We start from the raw sequence: 20,229 nt of genomic DNA, 5'->3' as shown, positions 1-20,229 counted from the left end.
GAGAGAGACAAGAATTTAAGTTGATTATAAGATCAAATATAAGATGAAAAGTTATGGATATAATCTGACAGGAACAAAAATCTTGTATCTTCTTTCTGCTTTTTGGGTTGAATTATTACATGCTATTTCAAATTATGCTTTCTGATAGGACATTAATATTTACATTATTTATTAAAGTAGTATGTTTTTAGAATGATATATTTAAAATGCATATATGAATCCTAGAGACATAGAGTAAGACACTGTCCAAGGAAAAAGTATTATTAAATATATTTTGACCATATATGTTCTTAGAAAAATATCTTTATAAAATATATTGGATTATTCACAATTCAAAGACCAGCAGGACTGTTTGACATATGGCTTACTAGATTAACATTTAGATAAAAATTAGCCTAATGGACAATTTTATATCTAAAATGATATTCATATCCTTTTATGCAAAAAAAATTCATAGAATAACTAATTGAATTTGTTCTCCAACATCTTTGAGGTTAAAATTAATTTAAAAAATAGAAACAAGGCTTTTTTGTTAAATGTGATTGATTGAACCAGACTTCAGATGTTGTTAATGGCAATGGAAAATTTGGTCAGAATGGCATTAGGAAAAGAGAAAAGGGTGGGGAACATGGCAGTAATAATGAAAAGAGAATGGGAGAGGAATTAGCAGCGTTAATGTTTGGGAGGCTGAAAACCTAAGAGCTAAGTGGTAACTGATTGAGCAAATCAAGAAAGCTTAATCCTAAACTGGAATGAAGAAGAAAGAGTAAATTCAATTTACCAGGGAATACCCTAAAAGTTAAGGAATTAGCAGTATCAGTTTATCTGAAATTGGGATAAGGTGGGGCTAACATAGGAGGATCTGTTGAAAGTCTGTTTATGAAGTAATTAGAACACGGGCGCCTGGGTGGCTCAGTCTGTTAAGCATCTGCTTTCAGCTCAGCTCATGATTCCAGGGTCCTGGGATGAGTCCCACATCGGGCTCCCTGCTCAGCAGAGAATCTACTCCTCCCTCTCCTTCTGCCCCTCTCCCGGCTTGGCTTGTGCTCTCTCTCTCTCGAATAAATAAAATCTTTAGAGGGGCACCTGGGTGGCTCAGTTGGTTAAGCGACTGCCTTCGGCTCAGGTCATGATCCTGGAGTCCCGGGATCGAGTCCCGCATCGAGTCCCGCATCGGGCTCCCTGCTCGGCAGCGAGTCTGCTTCTCCCTCTGACCCTCCCCCCTCTCATGCTCTCTCTCTATCTCATTCTCTCTCAAATAAATAAATAAAATCTTAAAAATAAAAAAACCAAACACAAATCTCCCCCCCAAAAAATAAATAAAATCTTTAGAAAAAAAATTCAATTAGAACATTAGACTCCCCTTCCCTTCTAAGCAGAGACTTTCTGGCTGGGGGATACCAGGCACAGTTGAGAGAAAGGATAACTTCTAAAAATCTGGTGATGAAGAGAAATTTTGCTAGTATGTTGAAATTCCATCTCACTTTTCCTCTGGGCTCTCAGAGGCTGACAGTAGGCTCTACCTAACAAAAATATTAGAAGTCTTGTGATGAATGAAAGCAGTCCAAAGGTAAGATTCTATACTTTCTTAGAAAGTTGCCAAACAAAACCACCCTGTAAGCCTATGGTTGAAGAGCCCCACCTACCCAACTGGCATTTCTAATCAACTTTTTTGTGTCCCAGTCTCATATATGAGCAGATAGTCATGGGACTCACCAAGTATTTGAGGAAAGGCCTTAATAAAGAATTCGAATTAAAGAATCTAGATTGTTATATTAAAAAAAGTTAGCAAAAAAAGAGGTTATGTGGAAGCAATGATACTGAACCAATTAATGGATGGATGGATAAATAAAAATAAATAAATGGATAAATAAATAAATAAATAAACTCATTGATATCCTCAGAGATAAGAGGACTCATGGCAGTCACAAAACAACTTAAAAAAAAATCAGAGATGGGGGCGCCTGGGTGGCTCTGGCATTTAAGCATTGGGCTCTTGATTTCAGCTCAGGTCACAATCTCCGTGTCATGAGGCTGAGCCCCAAGGAGGGGGCTCTGTGTTCAGCTGGGAATTGGTTTGAGGCTCTCTCTATTCCTCTCCCTCTGGCCCTCCCCCAACTTGCCTGAGTGCTTGTGCGCATACTCTATCCTTCAGATAAATAAATATTTTAAAATTTTTTTTAAAAAATCAGAGCAAAAAAGAGTTCTTTACATTAAATATTTGATAGTTGAAAAAAAAATCAGTAGGTGAGTTGGACATAGGATTAGAGAAATCCCAATAAAAGAACAGAAAGACAAGCAGATGGAGACAAAGAAAAGGAAAGAATAAAGTAATCAAAGAATATTTCCTAGAATTGAAAGGCTAGTGTAAAGGATGAAAATATCCAAATTAAATTATTAAATTTTAAAGTACTGGGATCAAGAGAAGATCCCACACACTTCCAGAAGACAAGAACAGTTTCATACAAAGGACAAGTGCCCTAGAATGGTGTGGGACTTTCCAATCGCAGTACAAAGCTAGAAGACAATAAACTGCTTTCTTCCAAGCTCTGAGGTAAAATCATTTCCAATCCTGAATTCTACTCCTGACCAAATTATCAGTGAAATGGAAGAATAGAATGAAGTAAACTCTCACCAATTTTGCTTCCCATGTACACTTGCCCAGGAAGCTATTGAGGATGCCTTCTTCTAGGGCAAGAGAGAATGCCAAGAAAGTGAGAGTCAGGCGATCCAGGAAACCAGTCTTTAACTTAAGAGAGGGAAGGGAATTCACAGGTGATTGTGAACAGAGATCCCCAGATAATATTCGTGTAGCTGACCTAGAGGAGGTCAGATGGCTCCAGAAGATATTTATCCAAGAAGAGAAAATTGATTTTAATGTATTGACAGGAGATTGATAACAACTGAGAAAGATTTCTGAGATATGGCAATGAGAAGTTACATAGAAGGAAATAATAAGATAATGATTCTGTGGGGGGAAGTTATGACATTATACGAAACTAAATGATTCAGCTGTTGAAAATGTTTATATAGTTATAATAATCTAAGAATGTGGTAACAAACATTGATTTAACAAGAGCACAGTTTGTATTCTCTTCCAATATGTGTGCATGTTCATGATGGGGGTTGCTGCGGTAGGAGAGGCAGATAGAAATCTTAATAGACATTTCTCCGAGGAAGATATACAAATGGCCAGTAAGCACATGAAAAGATGCTCAACATCATTCGTCATCAGGGAAATGCAAATTAAAACTTCGATATGATAATACTTCACTCCCGCTAGGATAGCCAGAATCAAAAAGATAAACGCTGGTCAGGATGTGCAGGAATCAGATCTCTCACCCACACCATTTTACGTTGTAAAATGTAAATGTGAAATGTAAAATGTACATTGTAGCTTCTTTGGAAAATAGCTAACAGCTCCTCAAATGACTAAGCACAGAGTTACCATATGACCCAGCAATTCTGGGTATATACCCAAGAGAAATGAAAGCATATGTCCACACAGAAACTTGTACACATACGTTTATAGTAGCATTATCCATAATAGCCAAAAAGTGGAAACATCCCAGATGTCCATCAATGGAAGAACTGGATAAACAGAATGTGGCATATTTACACAATAGGATGAAGTAGTGACACATGCTGTTACTTAGATAAACCTTGCAAACATGCTAAGTGAAAAAAGCCAGTCACAAAAAGTCTGCATATTGTATGATTCCATTCATAAGAATAGGGAAATTGATAGAAAATAGATTAGTGGTTGTTTAGGGCTGGGGCAGTGGTAGAGAGTATGGGGCATGGGATTTCTTGCCGAGGTGATGAAAGTGTTCTAAAATTGAGTGTGGTTATAATTGTACTCATCTGTGAATATACTAAAAAACCATTTAATCATACACTTACCATATGTATGTATATACATATACAGTTGTATGGTATTGTACCTTAATAAAACTATTTTAAAAAAGAAAAGAAAAGGCAAAACAACCATCTTATTTAGAGATTTGAAGATAAACATTAAAAAGTTATAGCTTCAAAGCAACTCCCTATAAATCAGTGTCCCTCAACTTGGGCATTATTATTTTTTTTTTTTTAAAGATTTTTATTTATTTATTTGACAGAGAGAGACACAGCGAGAGAGGGAACACAAGCAGGGGGAGCAGGAGAGGGAGAAGCAGGCTTCCCGCGGAGCAGGGAGCCCGATGCGGGGCTCGATCCCAGGACCTGGGATCATGACCTGAGCCGAAGGCAGACGCCCAACGACTGAGCCACCCAGGCGCCCCTAACTTGGGCATTATTGACATTTTGGGCCAGATGGTTCTTGGTTGTGCAGAGTATCCTGAACATTGCAAAAGGTTTGAAAGCATTATGGCCTCTACCCACTAGATGTCAATAGCAACCCTCTCTCCTTTCCCCCATTGGCGGTAACCAAAATGTCTCAGGACATTGCCAAATGGCCCCTGAGGATCGGGGGTGGAGGGAGGGTTGGTTTTCCCTAGTTAAGAATGGCTGCTCTAATGATTGGGAATTGGAGTGTAGGGAGAGGTGCAATGTGGAGGCATGGCTATTTTTCATAACAAATATTGCAGAATTACTTGACTATTTAAAGTGTGAACATGTGGGGCTCCTGGGTGGCTTAGTCCTTGGGCGTCTGCCTTCAGCTCAGGTCATGATCCCGGGGTCCTGGGATGGAGCACTCCATCGGGCTCCCTGCTCTTAGGGAAGCTTGCTTCTCCCTCTCCCACTCCCCCTGCTTGTGTTCCCTCTCTCGCTGTCTCTCTCTCTCTCTCTCTGTCAAATAAAAGTCTTTAAAAAAAAAAAAAAAGTGTGAACATGGATGTTTTAGCTTGGACTGCTATAACAAGATACCATAGGCAGGATAGATTAAGCAACAGAAATGTATTTATTTCTCACAGTTCTGGAGGCTGGGGAGTCCAAGATCAAAATTTAGTTTCTGGTGAGCATTCTTTTCCTTGCTTTTAGTTGGCCGCCTTCTTGCTCTGTCCTCACCTGGTGAGGAGGTGGGGAGAGAGATCTTGCTCTCTTATAAGCCCACCAGTCCTATTGGATTAGGGCCCACCCTTACGAGCTCATTTAATCTTAATTACCTCCCAAAAGCCCTATCTCCAAATACACATTGGGGGGTTAGGGTTTCCATGTATGAATTTTGGGGGGACAAAATTTAGTCCGTAACAATGTATAAGTTTGAATAAAATAGAAACTAAATACTGGATATTTTCACAGAAAACCTATAATAAAATTAGCAACAAAAGTTATTCCTTTACTAGGTTGCCAGTGAGATCAGTGTCACTGAGGATGTTTTTTGTTGTTGTTTGTTTTGTTTTGCTTTTTTAAAGATTTTATTTATTTATTTGAGAGAGAGAGAGCAAGAGAGTGCTCACATGAGGGGCAGAGGGAGAGGGAGCAGGGAGCCCAGTGTGGAGCTCCATGCAGGACTCCATGCAGGGCTCCATCCCAGGGTCCTGGGATCATGACCTAAGCAGAAGGCAGCCCCTTAACCAATTGAGCCACCCAGGCACCCTACTGGGGATGTTATTAACGGTACCAGGAATACTGTTTTGTTGTTGTTTGTTTCTGTTGTTTTGTTTTAGGTAGTTATATTCATTTGGCAATAATCTCAAATTGTTATTGTAAAGTTTGCAAGCGTTTTCAAAACTATCTCAGTGTATCTGGTTATTTAAAAAGTGAGCTGTTTTATAGTGAGCAAGGTTTTTTAAACAATTTTTTAAGATTTTATTTATTTATTTGAGAGAGACAGAGCACGAGGGGGATAGCAGCAGAGGGAGAGGGACAAGCAGATTCAGTGGTGAGCCTGACATGGGGCTTGATCCCAGAACCCTGAGATCATGACCAAGCCAAAGTCAGATGCTTAACTGACAGGTTTTTGGCTTTGGTTTTGGTTTTGGTTTTGGTTTTGGTTTTTGGTTTTTTTGATTATTTGCTTACTTCTTTTGTTTTAGGTAGGCTTGGACATTCATTTTTATCATATTTTTCATGTGATTCAGGTAAAAAGAAACAAACATTCCTCAACCATGTTTATACCACACCGGAAATATATAGGCAATTACTCTGTCTTTAGAAATTGTTATCAATTATTCAGAATCCTAAATATGGTATTAGTAACAGATATTTGTCTTAGTTGGTCTAAGATGTTTTTCTGGCCAGATTAAATCGTTTCATGCTGTGGTTATTTCCCTGTATGCTCAATCCCTTAAACATTCAGTTTAAAGTTTTTATTTGGTCAATTCATTAAAAAAATCAAATCTTCTTAGTCAAAGTAATCAAAGCTTTATTTAGATTTTTAAACAAATGATTAATCTTAGTTTTACTATTACATTCATCAACATAGTAAAAAACTACAGCTTAGGTACTTTTGAAAAAACTACCCCATTTATCAAGCTGACATTTTGGCTGCTTCACAAAAACAGCAGATTCCATCATTGGTGTATATAGAGGCAAATTCAAATCAAATCGTTTGTTCCACTTGGAGATGTTTGATTAATGGGATCCTGCCTGGTTTTATTAATCTTTCTGCATTCTTCACATCTCTCTTTTGACGCAAAACCACTCTCTTGGAAACCACCTTCCTTTTCTTTATGTATAATGCAAATTTAATTATAATTTAGGTTTGGAATTTTTTTTCTCCTAGATGTCTTTTCATTAACCATGTATAGGACCTTTATTTGTAAGCTAAATATATTTATCTACTGCATGTTGTGAAGATCTATTTTTCTAATCGCTCCCTGTTAATAAAACCCACCTGGCAAAGAAAATGAAACATTAAAATAAGTGAGACCTCTTGCCTCAAGCATATATGTCTTACCATACCTTTTAGAATATGAAAAGATACGTTAAGTGCAGCTTTAGATTATAACATCAGAACAATGTGGCCTTAGGCATTCTCAAGGTCAGTGACAGGTCTTTAATGCTATCTTTGAAGCAAGTGTGAATAGAATCGAAGTTGCTTTTAAGAACTCTATGGCTGGGGTGCCTGGGTGGCTCAGTTGGTTAAGGGACTGCCTTCGGCTCAGGTCATGATCCTGGAGTCCTGGGATCGAGTCCCGCATCGGGCTCCCTGCTCGGCAGCGAGTCTGCTTCTCCCTCTGACCCTCCTCCCTCTCATGCTCTCTGTCTCTCATTCTCTCTCTCTCAAATAAATAAATAAAATCTTAAAAAAAAAAAAAAAGAACTCTATGGCTACTGTGATAACTGAAAGCCAAATATATTTAATAGATAGATGAATAGTGTAAATGTTTACCATGTCAGCTTAATGAATTAATTAACTTTCTTTTACTGGTCTCTTGACCACCTTTAATTTAATGGGCTTGCTGCTTATTTTATGTACTGTCAAAACCACAACAGCTTTAGGCAGGAAACATAGTTGACCCCCAACACCACTGCTCCCTAGAGAACAAGGGAACTCTACCTTTAATGCTCACTGAATACGGTCTGGAGTTATGAAACTCAGTTATGAGACTTCAGGCAGGAATCTTTATCTAAAAATAGGAAGGTTATAAATTCAAGAGTTTGACAGAGTGAAGCACATAGCTCATAGTTAGTGGATTCACAGGGAATATGATCTATTGGAGAGTAGAAATGCAGTCGAAACAAGATATAATTCCATCCCTGCCTAACGTGCTATATTTTCAGGGTTTCAGAACCCAGCTGGAGACTGTTAATCAGAAAAGAGTCTTACTACTACATGGGCTCCTGCAGTAAAATCCAGTCCCTAGTTTGAAATCCAAGACTACTCAAAATTCGGATTCTGATTCCTTTTCTAACCTCTTAGCTTTTTAACCTAATTCCACCCTTCCTGACCTTAGGCAAAATACTTACTTTAGCCAGGCGCGTGCGGGTGGGGGAGCAACTTTCTGTAAAGTCAGGTAAGAAATAGGTTAGACTTTGTGGGTCATACAACCTCTGTCACAACTACTCAATTCTGCCACCGTTGGCAGGAAGGCAGCCAGAGATCATGCATTAAAACGTGGTGTGGTTGTGCACCAGGACACCTTTATTTACAAAACAGGTGGCAGACTTCATTTGGCCCCGGGGCCGTAGTTCACGGACTCCAGTTCTAGATCAGTGTATTTACAAACTGTGAACTGTGACTGTTTAATAGAATATGCAATCAATTTATAGACCACAATCAGAGTTTTATTTATCTGTGCAAGCTTAAATTCCCCAGCCACTGTTTATTATGAAGCGTTTATTTGTAGGATATCTGGTAGCAAGCACGGGCACCAAGGCCTCCAAACTTTCCTGGATTAGCAGCAACGGGGATCAGCTACCAGCAGGATCTGGTCATATTGGATGAGGATGATTTGACAGATCTCCTGGAAGCCTCATCCACGCGTTGCTGGTAATGGGCTACTCTCCAATATGAGATGAAGTGGCGAGTGTGGAAATCTGGGCCACGTGAGCACTCGCTTCACGCAGACTCGGAGGTCCTCACCTGCGAATAGCTCCTTGCGCAGAAGCAGAACCGGTCCAGAGCTTCTAGTGAAGCAAGTGTGGCTGGATGAGGGGCCTCAGGTTCCCTTTGATGAGGCATTTCCCACGTCTGCTGTGGGCCACGGTGTGGCGGTTTTCTCGTATCCGAAGACATGCCTAGACTGCAGACGTCCCTTGGACTGCCTGGCTGCAGGCATAGACAAGAGTTTCTCACCTTGCGGCTCCGCAACGGAAAAAGGCCAGTTTTTGTTTTATTTTTAAATAGATGCTCGTTTCTATTACTCTTTCATATTCTTTTAAGCATTCTGGGGGGCGCCTGGGGGGCTCAGTCGGTTAAGCATTGGCCTCTTGTTTTCGGCTCAGGTCACGATCTCAGGGTTGCGAGATGGGGCCTCAGGTGGGGCTCTCGCTCCGGGGGAGCCTTCTGGAAGATTCCCTCCTCAGCCCCCCCCCCCCCCATGCTTGCTGCTTGCTTGCGGGAGCGCGCTCTCTCTCTCTCTCAAATAATCTTACAAAGTTCTGGGAAGTACAATAAAACAAGAAACAAAAGTATGATTGTAGATGGAAAGATATAAGCTTATTTACAAATGATAAGATTATATTACTCAAAAATCTAAGAGATTCACCTGAAAACCCTTTGGAAGGGTGGGTCCCCAAGTTACTTAACGCATGGGAATCACCTGGGGGAATGTCCTAAAAAACTTAATACCTGCTCCTTACTCTAAAGAGATTGTGATTTAATTGGCCCAGCCAAGTGCTTTACTTATTTTTTAGATCTGGAATTCAAAAAAAAAAAAAAAAATCAGGAAATATCAACGTGTATGTATTGCATGTAGTAAGGGTACGAACTGTTTTGTGAAACCTTGTTTTCAGATACATGTTTTATGTCTGTGTGTGTATTGGCTGTGAAGTGAAATCTATTTGTTACCCATGAGCATGGTGTAAAAAGTTTGAAAGCTGCATTAAATTACCTAAAATTTGCATTGACTTAAAAGGGGAGCTACACTGACTTCCTTTGGAATTTGTTACGTGGAATAATATTTGAATTGTTGATAGCACTTGGGGTAAAGAGGAGAACTCCAGAGGCAAGAAGGCTTCCCGAAATGCCATCGTGGATATTACAAAGGAAAGTGAGCTCCTCTTGAGGACCGTGACCTACAGCATAGCTGGAAAGGCAGGCAGCCCAGGATCTTACCCCTCCGCAGTGCCTAGGCCATCTGACTGACAACAGTGCCACTAACTCACTACTTTTCCTTTTCTGCCTTTTTAATTATTCATATCTCGGTTAAGCAGAATAAGAAAAGAGAAGGAAGTTTCACATGAAGGTAACTTCCCCTGGGGTGAAATAATCCTGGTTTAGGTGAAAGAGGGACTTGAAACATCTCACCCTGTCTTGTCTCAGACAAGGATCTTTGTGGCATTTGTTTTCCTCTCTTCTCCTGTGTCCTGACCTTGCTTGTTTTCTTTCCACATGTGACTCAAACATGAACTGAGGTGAGAAAAGGGAGGTTTTCTTTTCGATTGTAAATTCTGGGACTCCACGATGCCCTAAGGAAATCCAGGCAATGTTAGGTTGAGGGGGAGAAAGAAAAGGAGGGAAAGATATGGAAGGAAGTTATTATCGAATGGCTTTTTGGTATAGTTATTCCTGTTTGGGGGAGGGAGAAATCCTAGAGGTTTGTAGGGGGTGAATGAGAAAACCATGTGAAAATTAATTCATCTGCATTAAAGATACAGAACAGACGTGCTGGTGAGAGTTCCTTACCTTACAGATCACAGTTCCTTACCTTACAAATCACATTTACTAATAAATACACACAAGCAAAGCAAGACTGTACCTTATATTTATTTTATTTTTGTTTTTTGAAATGGGTAAGAATCTCACCTAGATTATGCCTAAAAACTAGAAAGGACTTCAAAGTCATAGACAATCATCTCTCCCCTTTTTATTTTCTTATTAAACTGAAGTGTTGAGAGTAAGTCAGAGACATTAAGAAAGTAGATCCCATGTTTCAAGATTCCTGGTTAGATTGTTTCCGTCATAGCAAACTCCTTTCTCCTCATAAAGAAAAGGTTACATTTTGCTATATGTTATTATGAAGTCCATTCATACATTTATTCATTCATACTTTTAGAAACTGCTTATTGAATTCTTTTTTTAATCAGTTCCTTTTTTTTTAATGTTATTTTAGTCACCATACAATACATCATTAGTTTTTGATGTAGTGATCCACGATCCATTGTTTTCGTATAACACCCAGTGCTCCATGCAGAATGTGCCCTCCTTAATACCCATCACCGGGCTAACCCATCCCCCCTCCTCCCTCCCCTCTAAAACCCTGTTTGTTTCTCAGAGTCCATAGTCTCTCATGGTTCATCTCTCCTTCCGATTCGCCCGCCTTCATTTTTCCCTTCCTTCTGCTAATATCCACCATGCTATCTCTTATGTTCCACAAATAAGTGAAACCATATGATAATTGACTTTCTCTGTATTCTTATATGCCAATCACTCTAAGTGCCTCTCTCTAAAAGTAGAATGAGCAGACTTGGTGTCTGCCCTCTTGAAGCTCATGCCTGAAGACACTGAGACATTGAATGTGTCAGAGAGAGACATTGACAATGAGAGAGGTACTTTGAAAATACTCATTTCTGGAGGGGAAAGGCAGTTGAATAAGGGTTTCCTAAATTCTCATGTCTGTCATGAGAATGTTCATTAAATCCTATTTCCTAGAATGTGAGAACAGCTTCCTACTCCATTTTCTGTCTTTAAATTAAAAAAAAAAATAGTCAAAGACTATAACAAGAAAAATAAAGATATGGTGAAAAAAGGAAACCTCAAATGCTAAGAAAAATCCCAGATTTTTTTTTTAAATGTTGTCTTAAAATTTGCATTGAAACATCTCCTTCATGTTTCCTTAATTTGTACATGCTTTTACCCAGAAGAAATAACAGGAACACATGCTAATTTTTAAAAAGTCACGTTTATCATGTGTTGGTTTGAAAGCCAAAAGCTAAATGTCCCATCTCCTGAGGATGGCCATATGCAACAGTGGATTGCAGATACTCATATTGAAATTATTTTCATAGGTGTCAATCTTATGTCTTAAGGTGGTTCAGATTAATCAAAGAAAAAACAAATCTTTCCACCATAATTTTTACCACAAAAGAATAAAATGTTAAGTAAAATATTTTGGTTTCTTAAAAGTATGCATTTTCATACTTAGTATCTATTCAAAATTAGAAAATAAATTACAAATAAGTAATGTCATACAAACATGAAAGAAAAACAGGTATTCGAAGACATCTACAGTAGAAATATTCCAATCAAGCATATACACACAGAATACTTACTGTTTAAAACAAACTAAGATGTAGGAGTTTCTCTAAGTTGTTTGTTACTTTTTTGATTTTCTTACAAAGTAGAAATAAATATTTATATTGGAATAAAATGATAACCTTAGGTGCTTGAGAAGAAGAGTTATAATATTAGGCAGCTATTAGGGCAAACTGTAACTTATATTTTATTGATTGTGTATGCTAAAATAAAACTTTCATACAATTGCAAATGCTGAATTCCCTTTCTTTAAGAAAATCCATAGTAGTTAGAAAAATGAGTATGTATATGTATAGACATATGTATGTCTGTACATATGTGTAATATATATACACACGAGTCCAATTTATAATATATGCAATATATATGATATGATAATATATAATAATGTAAAATTTATATATTGCCACAAACACATTGGATTCATGCTATTCTTACTAGAATCTTAATTTTAAAATATAAATATTTTGGAAATTATTCCATGCCCTACAAATAAAACTTATTCCTGCTTTTTAATGGCTCTATAGTGTTCTACTTTATGATCCTTCCATAACTTACTTAACCAGTTCTGATTGAAAGGTATAGTATCGGGACACCTGGTGGCTCAGTCAGTTAAGCATCTGATTCTTGATCTCAGGTCTTGATCTCAGAGTCATGAGTTTAAGCCCCACATTAAGTCCACTTTAAAAAAAAAAACAAAAAACTAAGCTTAGGAAAGAATTGGAACAATTAATACATAGTTGAGGGCACTGTGTCAGTGAAATAGAAAAATGTGCCAACCTAAAGAAATGGCATGATTTCCATATTTAATACCACATAAACAGAATTACCGAGGCAGTGAAACTAAGGCACAGAAGGCTTAGAAGGAGGCAGGTCTGACCATCAGTAAGTACAGTCTCAGTGCATTAAGATGTTATCTCCATGTCTGGTAACTTCTAGACACTTCTTTTTTTTAAGTTCACATAGGCAAATGGATGATTCAGTTTTGTCACAACCGTTGTGTGACCCATAATCCTCCTTTTTAATGGAATTATTAGTGCATTGTATTTAAACTAGTATTCTCTAGTTTTAATGTTTTTTAACATATTACTTGATTTCTCATTAAAATACTGTTAGAGGAAGCAGACTGCTGATGTTACAGAGGAGAAATGGAACCTCAAAAGTTAAATGATGTGCCTAAGAGCACACAGATAAAAAGCATCAGGGCTGGAACTAGGAGAGTTCATAAAGAAACTTTCAGTGTTAAAAAAAAAAAAAAAAGAAAGAAAGAAACTTTCAGTGTTTGTTGTCATATTGCCCTTCAACAAACAAATACGTACTTTTATTTTGAACCATAAATATTTTGTACACTGTTAATATCTTCCATTATGATAGCATGGTCATTTCCATTTCTGAGAATTTCCAACCAATCCTTACTTGAGCAGTGCTCATCATAGCACCTTCAAATCACCAACCAAATGTGAGAGTCACCTTTGTCATAGTGCTGGCTCCTCATAGTCCAAAGAAAGCCTTGAGTATCTAGATAATCTCAAATTGACCATCTTTCCACTTTGCCCATCCTGTTTATTCTGTGTAGTCAGTGTATTGGCATGTGGTGGTGGTTGTCCCATTTCCCTTTCCAGCTAAGAGTAACTCCATTTCTTTAGGGAGCTACTCCTTAGTCCATGTAGCTTTAGAGAGGCTGACAATCAAGATCTCAAAAATCACTCACCTCTTCTTGGCATAGTGGTCAATCACACTATTCTATATCCCTGAACACAAAATTAGATTCAGAGGTTGGGCATGAGATGCAGCCCAGGACCATCAGAGTTATGACCCTTAATTCTCTGAAATAGTGCTAGAAGGGTAGTTTCCCCCGGGGTTGCAAGAGGTCTGTCCAGATACAATGCAGCCCTGGGCCTACTGGCAACTGTTTTCTACCGTACTGAGTGGTTCTGACTACAGATGGAGGGAGGAAAATGTAATCAGACATAATCAGTCGTGGAGGGAGGCGAGAGAGAGAGAGATCACTAGCTAGTGGCAAGTCCCTGATTTTAATCGCTAAAGCTCAGATTCCTTTGACTCTGAGAAATGTGTTCGCATACCTGTCAGTCCCATGAATCCCTTTTAAAACATGCTTGGTATGATGAGAATTGAATGTCTGTCTCTGAGAGAATACTTGATTTCTGCAGAAGTAACCCTGCCTGGGTTTCTGTTCCATGGATTCCCCACACATTGGTGGGCTCTCCATCACACTGCTAAGCCTTTTACCAACCCCTTTTCAGGTAATACTAAATCCCAGCTAGAGTCAGTAGTTAATGTTCTCATCACCTGGAACAGCCACCTACCTAACCACAGCTGTTCCAGGATTTAAAAACCCTTCGTATGCAGACTGCCTGCATTTATAAAATGTTGGTGAATTTTTTTGAAGGCAAGGTCTAGTTTTTTCATGAGAAATTGAATCTCTTTACCCACTACTGATAGAATTTTTATAAGACAAATGTTGCTAGCTTTTGACAGAGGTAGCTCAATTTTCCACCAATGATCTAGAGTATACAAAGATAGCTATTAACTGTTCTATACCTTGGTTAATGTCTTTATGAGTCACCCTTAGCAAGGAAGTAAAATCACGGGCAAACAAAAGCAAGCACATTGATGGAGTTACTGGAGTACAGTTGTAGGCCACTGTGCTATCCGTTAAGAATGTGCCAAGTTACACTGCTCCCTGAAAGAGTAGAAATGGCCTTTCTCTTCTTTGATTGAGAATACAGTTTTCTAGTTATTTGAAGAGGTGCTTCCACTGGTAGTCATAAAATTCTTTAGTTACTATTTAAAACACTTATGTTACATTCCAATGATCACTACATGTGTGATTTAAAATACTCCACCTGAAAGATAATCCTTAATGGGGGTAGAATAGGCAACTTGAATACTCTTCTAATCTCAGACCTTGTCTGGAAGATTTTTCTAAAGATACAGCACTCTCATTATCTAAAAAGTGTTTACTTGTCCACTTGAGCATATTCTTCACATATTTAAGCCCTTTACAGTATGGCTCTTAAAAAAAAATCTGAAAGACTCTCTGAAAATAAGACTTAACAAATCACTACAGTTTCATCTAAATTTTATTATATCCTTTTATTCCTGTGTTACTTCTGAGAATGTATTTGTTCTAAATGGTTTTTTTGCTTTGTTTTGTTTTTAGAACTTGAGAATATAGTAGCCACGTTAAATGGATATTTTATTTTATGGCTCATACTTTGCAAATGGAGTCAGTAAGTGAAAATGTTAAAATGAGTAAAGGTTAAATAGGAGTAGCTTCTTTAATGAGATCTTGGAGTCTACTCATTCAATCTCTTTTTTTTTTTTTTTTTTTTTTTTGTAGGGATAATTGTTTAATATAAATATTAATAGTAAGTTGAAGTGATTGTGAAGGAAGTTTAACAGTATTTTTTATTTATGCCACACTACACACTCTTGATAATAGTGTCTTATAGTTTTGATTCAGTGCTTTATTACTCCAGCCATTTTCATGGCAGTCCGTGGTACATTCCAGCTAGTCTTAAACAAATCATGTTGTCAGTTCCAACAAAGCTGCTCTTCGGTCCTTGATGATACTGTATTGCTCTTGTAACTTCAAAAGAAAGAAATGGCAATATTGGATGTTGTAATTGTGATTTTTAATATTTACCTTTTTATTCTTTCTTCAAGATGTAGTGTAATTTTTGAGTTCCCCTACTTAAAAATGCTTAATAGGTCCTTTGTTAAAGATTAGTTTTTACAATTAATAATATATGAAGACTGTACTTTATACTGCAAACCTTCATTATGCTACCCTAGATGACATTTACTTTTGTCTTATCAAAGAGGGCATTATGCAAAAATTATGACAAAAACTGTAAGCTTATAATTATATAAGTTCAGTAATTAAATATAGATTAGAGAGCCATTTTCATAATATGCATAGGCAGGGGTTATGAGTTGTCCATGCCAACTTTCTTTCATTTTTCTATTTTTAACCACTCACATCTTTATTTACTTAATTTCTTTAGCAGAAACATTAGGTTCTAGAAGTAATCACTATGCAAATGTTTTTATAATAATTGCCACAAATGATATAGTTTGCCCACCCATCACTAATGACCAAAAGTTTAAAAAAAAAAAAAAAAAGGAACTGATTAAAAGGGCTTTGTAAATATTTGTAATATATCCGATTCTGAGAAAAATTTATAATGAAAATGTTATCTTAGTTCAGGAAATGATTGAAATCGTTGGTCTTTGCTACCAACTAAAATTGAACTTTCTAAATTTCAGAGGTGGAATATTTAAACCCAAATGCTGCTATTACATCTCTACGACTTGGAGCTTTTCAGTGTTTAAGTGCAAATATATTTGGACATATATTTCTGAGGCTCTTGCACTATAATATAGTTAAAACATGGCTTCTTGGATACCAGAGGTAATTGGGCATATGTAGGCAGAAGCAAGAACCTAAACCTCATATAGCCCATAGGACCAGGGCTTAATGAGCAAAGGGTTATATTAGTGCTGACTGCCTGGTCTTCCTTTGTCCCTCTTTACCCACCCTGCTCCAAGGAAAGAGTAAAGCCCAAACCTTGGGGGAAGTAGAGCATTAATTTTTGAGAGCTACCTTAACAAAGCACCACAAACTAAGTGGCTTTAAACAACAAATTTATTCTCTCACAGTTCTTGAGGCGAGAAGTCCAAAATCATGGTGTTTGCAGAGCCACGCTGCCTCTGAAGGATCCACAGAATTCTTTTTTGCTTCTTCCTGGTTTCCGGTGCTCGTGCTCTCTCTGTCAAATAAATAAAATCTTGAAAAAAAAAAAAAAAGAAAGAAAGAACTTGAAGAGAACAGAAACTGTGGTTGGAGGGAAAAAAAAAAAAGATCTTCATAAAGATTAGAGAAGATACTATATCTATGAAACAAGATCAGGTGCTGTTTTTTGTTTGTTTAAAATAAGCTCTACACCCAACATGGGACTTAAACTCATGACCCCAAGGTCAAGAGTCACATACTCTTATCAACTGAGCCAGCCAGGTGCCCCTCTCCCTTTTTAATATATATATTTTTAAGTAAACTCTGTATCCAAGTTGGGACTCAAACTCCTAACCCTGTGATCAAGAATCATGTGATCTACTGACTGAGCCAGCCAGGCACCCTTGATCAGGTGCTGTTTTGTAGAAAAGTGGAAAATAAAACAGCTCTGTAAATTTAGGAGGAATAAAAATCACAGAAGTTTTGGAGATTAAATTTGAGCTAATATCCCAGAGGTAGAGAGAAAAAGACAAGAAAGGAGGGAAAAATGAGAGAAAATAAGAAAATTTGGGACCAACTCAGAATTTCAAAAAATAAGCATTGAATGAAGAGAAAATAGGAAATGTGTGAGAGAAGTCATCAATAAAGTCATTGAAGAAAATTTCTTGGTACTTAAAGAAATTTATTTCCAGATTGAGAGAGCCCATTGCAATGGATGAGAACAAATTCATACCAAAGCAGATCATAACATTTTAGAACATGGGGACCAGTAGCAGACTCTACAAGGTTCTAGAGGAAATGAAGTTAATCAGTTTCTGGGGATTAGAATTGCTTTGTTCCTCATAGATTCAGCCCTAAAAGCAAGGTGGCAACAGAAAAATGCCTTCTAATTTCAAAGAGAAATGATTTCCAATGTAAGATTCTATATCTAGCCAAAGTATCAACTAACCTAGAGGGTTGTGTGAATACATTTTAGATGTGCAAGTTCTCAGTTAACCTTGATGCACCATTTCTTAGGAAACGGTCAGAGGATGGTTCCACCAAAACAGGAGAGCAAATCTTAGATCCAGGAAGAGGGGATTAAGGTAAGGAAGGAGTAAAAGGAATCCCTAGGATAAGAGTGATAGATCGTTAAAAAATATATATATATATTTATTTTTAGAGAGAGCACTCACAGGTGTGGAAGAAGGGAAGAAGGAGAGAGAGAGCGGGAGAGAGACCCTCTAAGGCAGACTCCCCGCTGAGCATGGAGTGGGGCTTGATCCCACGATCCTGAGATCATGACCTGAGCTGAAATCAAGTCAGATGCTTAACCGACTAAGCCACCCAGGCACCCCAAGAGTGATGGATCATCTTATACTGAGCGCACGCACCGACAGTGTCTCCTGTCCACTCTGCTGCTGGGCAGAGGCTCTGAGAGCGTTCTCTAGGGTGGTGATGCTGACAGACTGTAGGATGCATCTGGAAGTACTGAGCAGGGATTTAGACAACTGCTACAGGGTTGGGTGTGGGATTTGTGATATGCATATAGAAAACTAAGCAGAAAAAAAAAACACAAAACCCAGAGAATATTAAATCTGATGATTAAAAAGACCAGGAAGAAAGAAAGTATATCCCTATTATATTTAACTTTGTTCAAAGATAAGCTTTTTTTAAAAAAAAAAGGTAACAATATTTTATTAGCCCAAGAACCCAGAGTTCTGGTCTATGTACAGAGATGGAATAAATTGCTAAAACACACCACCTGCTTCCAGGAATGCGGCTCGGCTCCTGCACAGATTGTGTTCTCAGCATTCCCGGAAGTGCTAGCTCAGTGCGTAATGAAACAACTTGGAATTTCTTTTTCTTTTGACTAAGTACTCCAAGAGCTCCAAGAAATTGCTTTCAGAACATGAAGTCCAGGTTTCCTAGAGATAGTTTTGGCCCTTTTATTTTATTCTGCTGGGGAAGATTTGAGAACCTCTTGTCCTGTAGTGTACTTCAGGTAGATCCACGGAATACTGATCGTTCAGAATTTTGTAAATTTCTCTATGGATATGACTTCTCCGTTAAGGGGAAGGGAGAGCTCTCCTTGCAAGTTCTATAAGGCAAACTTGGCTATGTATAAATAAAAAATTTAAGTTTTACTCAAGCTGTGTTACAGTTTCTGAAGTCTTAGGTAACAGTATTTTAGTTATTACAGAAAACAGTGGTTTCATAGTTAACTCATGATTAGGCAAATAGGAGGTTCCTCTTTTATGGAATTTTTAAATGAGATTTTAGAGCATTTTCCCCAAGAAAGGTGTATGAATTTTTTTTTTTATTGTATGTTATTTACTCATCCAAAATTCAGTTACTAGTTATCGTCTAGGTCTCAGGCAATGGAATTGCAAAGACAAGACATGGTTTGCCCTCATAATGGTGTATTTAGTCTTAAAAAAGAAAAACACATGAATACTCCTTAAAATTTGATAAAATGCATCTGAAATCATAGATATAATGTAGGAACACCAAAGAACAATATGTACACTGGGAAAGGCCTTAATAATATCCTTGTTTATGGGAAAGCTGAGGAAGAAAAATCTACCAAGGAGACAGAAAGAGAACTATCCTTGGGAACTCAGTTGGCCAACACTTTGATCTTGTACTTCGCAACCTCCGGAAATGTGAGACGGAAGTTAGTGTTGTGTCAGCCACCCCATCCATGGTATTTCGTTATAATAGCTAGACTAATACAGTGCCACGTGTCTGTCCTCATCTTTAAAAATGTTTTATTTTCTTAAGGAAAACATACACCTTAAAGCTAAATTCCAGAAAGAATGGTTTTACTTCTAACGCCATCTTTTCCCTAGCTAGTGAAAAGTAATACAATGGCTTCCCCATTGAATAAGAAATTTTTATATATTCATTGTTATAAATTGTGCAAGATTGGAATGGAATGGTGCCTAAATTTGCCCTTTTTAAAATTTGCTCTAAATTTGACCTTTCCAGGTAAACCTAAAATGTTGCCTATTTGTCTTGATAAAAGTGTTTTTTCTATCCTTAGAAAGTCTGAACCTGCATCCTGGCAGAGACTGGTCTCTAAGACACTACAGGAGGGACTGTGATTTGAAAAGAAAATGTTCCTTGGCAAGAACAGCTACGTCCCTATAAAATTTCCATTGGCATTTTGTGCATCTATACACAGAATCTTTAAAAAATCTTAAAAAGTCCAGGTGCTTCCCAGAACAGGGACCAAAGCTTCTATTAACTGCAATGAAAACATTCTATTTACAGGCCGACTGCAGAGGAGGGAGTTAGCCATGTGGCTGACATCTTACCCTACACCCGAATGCCCCAAACTCAAAGAGCCCCAAACAGACCAAGGCAGGTTGCTGTTGGGAGCCAGCCAGCAAGACCTGGCAGCTCTCCACCTTATTCTCTAGGGCGAGTGTTTATAACAGGCCGGTTACAAAGAATCTGAGCTTGCCAATTTGCTGTAATCAGCAAGGCTTAAGTTTGGCTAAAAATTGTCTCTGAGTGGCTACGTCTTTAAGTGGACTCAGCAGTAACCTCTCTCCTATCTAGCCCCGAAGCAGTATTTGAATTGGAAATGCTATATTTGCATATTTTTCTTAAATGAAGTAGAGGTTAGCCTTCCAGTATTGATGAGAGGAGTGGATTTTGTTCCTTAAGAGGCTTTTAC

General features: G+C 37.9%; 1 protein-coding gene and 1 pseudogene across 1 annotated transcript in view; one reads left to right on the top strand and one right to left on the bottom strand.

Moving 5' to 3' along the window:
* Positions 1 to 20,229, top strand: part of SEMA3E (semaphorin 3E) — a 244,295-nt gene that overhangs the window by 86,172 nt on the left and 137,894 nt on the right. The window lies entirely within an intron of this gene.
* LOC118020695 lies at positions 8,228 to 8,693 on the bottom strand (annotated as a pseudogene).

This window comes from Mirounga leonina, unplaced genomic scaffold, assembly GCF_011800145.1.
Source record: "Mirounga leonina isolate KUSES-001 unplaced genomic scaffold, KU_Mleo_1.0 Mir_174, whole genome shotgun sequence".
Lineage (NCBI taxonomy): Eukaryota > Metazoa > Chordata > Mammalia > Carnivora > Phocidae > Mirounga > Mirounga leonina.
The sequence above is the reverse complement of the archived record's forward strand: the minus strand, read 5'-3'. Positions and strand labels throughout refer to the sequence as shown.